Below are 6,000 nucleotides of genomic sequence, written 5' to 3'. Positions count from 1 at the left end.
TCACTGTTCTAAATCAGCTATCCTGTGAGTTGAATGTGTTTGGCTAATTTAAGTGGGTTTATGTAGGAGTGCTTGTAAGGCAATGTGTTTGGAACTTGAAAAAGTAGCTTGAATTTGCTTGCATTTGGCTATGTTCCTGAGGCAGCAGGGTTTGAGGTCGAAAGCAGGTACTCTGAGCAAGACAGCCTGGTTCTAATTCTGGCCCCACTTCCTACTGCCTGTAACGGTAGACAAGTTCATGAACTGCTCTGTGGTTCACGTCCCTCGTCGCTACCTCCCATGATAACAAGTGTCATCGGTGCACCTAGAGCAGTGTTGAAAATATAGAAGGTGGGACATAAGCGTTCATGAGTAAAAGCAAACAATGAGTTCACATCTGAAGTGGGAGGCTCTTCATGAAATAAACACACAATCACAAATTCTGTGTTGTGTAAGCAAGACACGATTGGTGGCAATCATTGATTTATTAAATACCTTTTTGGGTATATTAACTGATTTAGCCCTCTGAAGCAGGGGATTATCTCCATTTTATAAGTAAGACGACTGAAATATTTCTGGGTAGTATTAAAATTAATGATCCAGCGGTTAAGGCTAATTTACTTTAAGAACCCTCTTTTGTTATTTTAACTAGCAGAGAGACCTGGGCATAAACATTGTTATATATTGGAAAATAAAGACAAACCAAAGAAAAAATTTTCCCCCTTCACTCGGCAAGTACCAGTGTTAACAAGACTAGTAACACCCCTCAGATCTTTAGTGGTATTTCTCTTTTTGACCCCCAAATGAGCTCACATATATTTTATACAGGTTCTATATCAGTCAATGATCTCTACTTTTCCATTTCAACATACATTTTTTCAATATAGCCAGACAGACATTACAAGAAGTGATAGTGTGACAGTGTATATACAGACACACCCTCACACGCCCCCCTCCCACCGGTGGCTTTGTCTACTGAGAGGGCTGAAGAGCAGTATGTTAGGTCAACTCGTCTAGAGAAACAAATCCAGTAACACCTACGTGTAAGAAAGAATTTTATATCAAGAAGTAATTATATATCAAAAAACTATTTCAACCTAGTCGAACTCAAATCCATAAATCTAGTACCAGTCTTCCAACTCACATGCACACATGCTAGTGACATAGAACGATGAATTAGGAAGCAGAACCATCAGTGGACGCAGAGTTGCATGATGTACCGTCGGTGGACCGGCAGCTCTCAGGGTCAGATGGGACCACTCCTGCTGCAGACACAGTGTCCCAGCAAAGTACTCCCCGGTGAGGAGGAAGGCAAAGTGCAGACAGAGAGCTATTGTCTCTGTCCGCCTTGCTCTTACACAAAAGGCTTATGACATCCAGGAGGTGCCATCGGGATGCAACTTGATTGACAGGTTTAACGCCACCGCTATCCAGGCGGGTCAAGTTGACATTATCCCTAACTCCGACAAGCAGTGACGCCCTAAGAGCCTTGAACCCACTGAGGATCTAGATTTATGTTTCTAAATGTCATTCTACACGAAAAGTCACCAGAAAGACTAGGATAAAGGGTTGATTCAAAGATAAAGTAGGGAAATACAAGATGAACTTGAAAACTCTTCTCTGTTGTTGTTGCCTTTTTAAAATCAGAAAGTAAGAAAGTGCTCACTAAATTTAGAAATGCGTTAAATCAAAATGACACAGAAGCAAGCATAAAAGATAAAGGAACTTTCCAAGGAAAGATAGAGTGATTAATATATGCACGAAGATAAATAATGGGACGAATGGTTCATGATTATTACATAAAACAGGCATCAATGGGCTCATACTGATATGAATAAGCATGAGGCTAAGTCCAAAAGTATTGCTGCAAAATCATCAAAACCTTTATTAAACAAAAATATCAAAATGTGAAGCTATGGCTTGTTTATGTATTCTCCATGTAGGTCGATCAGCCTCTGAAGGCTGCCTTTCCCTCGCTCCAGCCCCTCCCCCAGGAATGCTGCGCTCTCCTGATACTGGATGCCAACAGGGCAGCTTTGGCACCCTTCCGGTACTCACATCCCGCTCCTTTTAAATGTTCTTTAAGTTTGGGAACAAGAAGGGGCAAGATCAGGGCTGAAGGGGGAAAGTTCCCCAAGAAATTCTCACAGCACAGCCGAGCGCCCCTTACAGAGTGGACAGATGTGCTCTTTGTAGGAACAAAAATTCCTCAGTGCTACTTTCCTGGCAGTTTTCTCAGCCACACGGTTTTCAAGTTTCTCAAAACTCCTTGATAATAAACCCTCTTTATTGTCCCGTGTCCCTAAAGAAAATCCCATCAAATAGTGGCTTTGGCTTTCTGAGCGGACAGCTTTGCCGTCCAGAGAACTGGCCCAGCAGACCCTCTTGGAAGTTACAGGCTTCCTTGTGAAGGCATCTTAATGAAACTAAGCCTGTCAGTGGCAAGAGAACTTGTCTGAAACTACCCACCCATCAGAGAAAAGTTTAAAGGAGTTTTGTTTTGGGGGAAAAATATGTATATATGAACTGGAGCTCCAGTAGCAATACTTTTTGACTCACCTTCCTAAATGGATAAAGTGAAACGGGGCAGGAATGTTTGCCTAGTTTCAAAGTGCCTCCCCACAAAACACAAGTTACCAAGGGCAAGAAACCTAGAAGATGCCACCTTAATCGATATGTATTGTTAACACCGTCAATCATGGGACAAATACACATCTTCCCCTGGAAGGATGCATGAGGAGAACGCAGCCTCAGGTCTGTGATTGTTCTGCCAAAGATGCTTAACCTGAATCTAATCATGAAGATGTACCAGATTAATATAAATAGAGGGATCGCCTACAAAATAGCTAGTCTCTAATCTCTAGGACTGTTGAGGTCATGACCAGGGAAAGATGAAGTCATGCTCTATATTGAAGGAGACCAAAGATACATGACAACCAAATTAAACATGTTACTCTGCACTGACTCTTTTTGCTACTTGGCACTAGTGGACTGTGCTACATGACTCACCCCATAAAGCAATTCAGTGTCTCTTGCTTATGGGGAAGTATGTCATTCCAGGGGTCCTGGTGGGTGCAGATTTTGGGGACACTGGCCTATGAGATAAAGAAGATGCTTTCTCATTATTAGTTGTTGTTGCCCTGATTCCAACTCATGGGGACCCCTGTAGCCACAGGTGTGCAGACTAGAATCACTCCACTGGGCTTCTAAGACTGAGACCTTTCAGAAGCAAATTGTCAGGCCAGTCTTCTGAGGGCACCTTGGGTGGGTTCAAACCACCAACCTTTGGAATAGTTTTTGTTTAACTGTAGAACTACTCAGGTGCTCCTAAAGAGGGTGCAGCTCAGGATTTTTGAATGTACTACATTCAGAGGAACACTGGATGTTGTCAAAAATAAAAGGGAACACTTAAAAGATCAGTGTCCTGCATATTAGTGAGCTGAAATTGACTGGCATCAATCATTTTGAGTTGGACAATCATATGGTCTGCTATGCTGGGAATGGTACTTTGATTTTGAATGACGTTGCGTCTATTGTTAAAAAACACATTAAGTTCTAACCTGAAGTGCAACCCTGTCAGTGACAGGAGGACATCTAACCCCCTACAAAAAGGCTAGCTAATATAACTACTATTCATATTTATGCACCAACCCCTGAAGCCAAAGATAAAGAAATGGAAGATTTTCACCTACTTCTGCAGTGTATAGACATGCAAGCAAGATACATTGATAGTAATTGGTGATTAGAATGTGGAAGTTGGAGGCAACAAAGTTCTGGTAGTTAGAAAAGATGGCCTTGGAGATAGAAAGGATGCCAGAGATTACATAACAGAATTTTGGGAAACCAGTAACACTCATCATAAATCTGTTTTTCAACAACATAAACAATGAGTACCTTGCCAGATGGAATACAGAGAAATCTAATTGGCTACATCTGTGGAAAGGGATGATGAAGGAGCTGAATGTCATGAGCCAAAACAAAGCCCAGGGCCTGCTGGGGAACATACAATCAATTGCTAATCTGTAAACTGAGGTTGAAGCTGAAGAAAATGAAAAGAGGTTCATGAGAATCAAACTATGTCCCTAAGTATAGCCTACCTGAATTTATAGACGGTCTCAGAAATAGATTGACCTCACAGAATACTTCCAGCCGAAGTATTCAAGTGTAGGTAATATCAAGGGTCGTATAAAGGAAGAAAGCAAAAGGTAGTTAAGATGCAGGAAAGGAAGGAAACAGAATACCAGAAAGAACTATGAGACTTTCTCTTGAACATAGAGTGCCTGCGTGAGCAGGAAAAATGATGACGTGAAATAGCTGCACAGACGATTTCAAAAGGTTGCTCAAGACTACAAAGTGAAGTATACAATGAAATGCACAAAGACCTGAAGTCAGCACAACGAAAGGAAAATGCCTTCAGCGTCTCTCTCATGCTTTAGGGACTGGGGAAAAAAAATTCAAGCCTAAAGCTGTAATATTGAAGGATTCTATGGGGAAATTATTGAACAATTCAGGAAGAACCAAAAGAAAATGGAAGGGATATAGTCACTGTACCAAAAATAATTGATAAACATTCAACCATGATCAATGTGCATTGAAAGAAAAAATTCAAGCTGGACTGAAGGCAATGTCAAAAAACAAAGCTTTAGAAATTGGTGAATATAAATGGAGGTATTTCAACAAATGGAAACAGCCCTGGAAGTGCTCACTCATCTACGCTGAAATATTTGGAGAACGATTGCCAACTGGAAGAGAGTCATTCATATCCCATCCCTAGGAACAATGATAAAACAGAATGTGGAAATTACTGAACAGTACATTAAATTGAGTGGAATTTTCTAAAATAATTCATTTTATTGGGAGCTCTTACAGCTCTTATCACAATCCATCCACCCATCCATTGTATCAAGCACATTTGTACATATGTTACCATCATCATTTCCAAACATTTTCTTTCTACTTGAGCCCTTGGTATCAGCTCTCTCTTTTCCCTCCCTCCCCCACTCTCCCACTCTCATAAGCACTTAGTAAACTATTATTATTTTCATATCTTACAGTGTCCACTCTCTCCCTTCACCCATGTTTCTGTTGGTCTTCCCCCTGGGTAGGGGTGTTATACATCCATCATTATGATTGGTTCCCCCTTTCTCCTCCTTCTCTCCCCAACTTCCCCCTACCTTCAGGATGTCGCTACTCCCATCATTGTTCCTGAGGGGTTTATCTGTCCTGGATTCACTGTGTTGAGAGCTCTTATCTGTACCAGTGTACATCCTCCAGTCTAGCTAGATTTGTAACATAGACATGAAAAAAGGAGAGAAGGGGCCTGGAAACAGTTCCAGGTCTGTCTGCTGACCCTTATGAATATGTTTTTGATCAAGTCTGATGAGGTGCCAAGCCCTGCCATCCAAGTCTGAAGTCTATTTTCAGGATTCCTTGGGAACTTTGTTGCTTTGCTCCCCTTGTTGCTCTGTTGCGCTTCCTTTGTGTTTCGCCCTGGTATGGAGGGTAGGGGGAGCCAGGCACAATTCCCATACTGTGTCTCCAGCGCTGTCCCCTGCAGTGCTGTGAGTCAGTAAGGGGATGTGTGTCTTGTGGTGGGGCCAGACCTATGGTACTCTCTGTGCCTTGGCTGCTTTGAGCAGGAGTGTCATCCTCGGGGCTTGGTGGGCCAGGATGTGGTGCACTCAGTCAGACAAGTAAAATGTTGCTGATGATTGAAAACTGGCAGAAGTAGTACATTGACATGGAACTGCCAGAAATTCCAGCGGAATTCAGAAAAGGCCTTGCAATGAGAGTATCATTGCTGATTTCAGATAGAGTTTGGCTGAAAGCAGAGACCACCAGAAAGATATTTAACTGTGTTTTATTGAGCATGCAAACACATTTGACTGTGTGGACCATAACAAGTGACGCAAAACTTTGTGAAGAATGGGAATTCCAGAACATTTCATTGTAGAACCTGTGCCTACAGGAAGAGGTAGATGTTATACTGTGTGGTTTAAAATTGGGAAAGGTGTGTGTCAG

The sequence above is a fragment of the Tenrec ecaudatus genome, chromosome 5 (assembly GCF_050624435.1).
Source record: "Tenrec ecaudatus isolate mTenEca1 chromosome 5, mTenEca1.hap1, whole genome shotgun sequence".
NCBI classification, from domain to species: domain Eukaryota; kingdom Metazoa; phylum Chordata; class Mammalia; order Afrosoricida; family Tenrecidae; genus Tenrec; species Tenrec ecaudatus.
The sequence above is the reverse complement of the archived record's forward strand: the minus strand, read 5'-3'. Positions refer to the sequence as shown.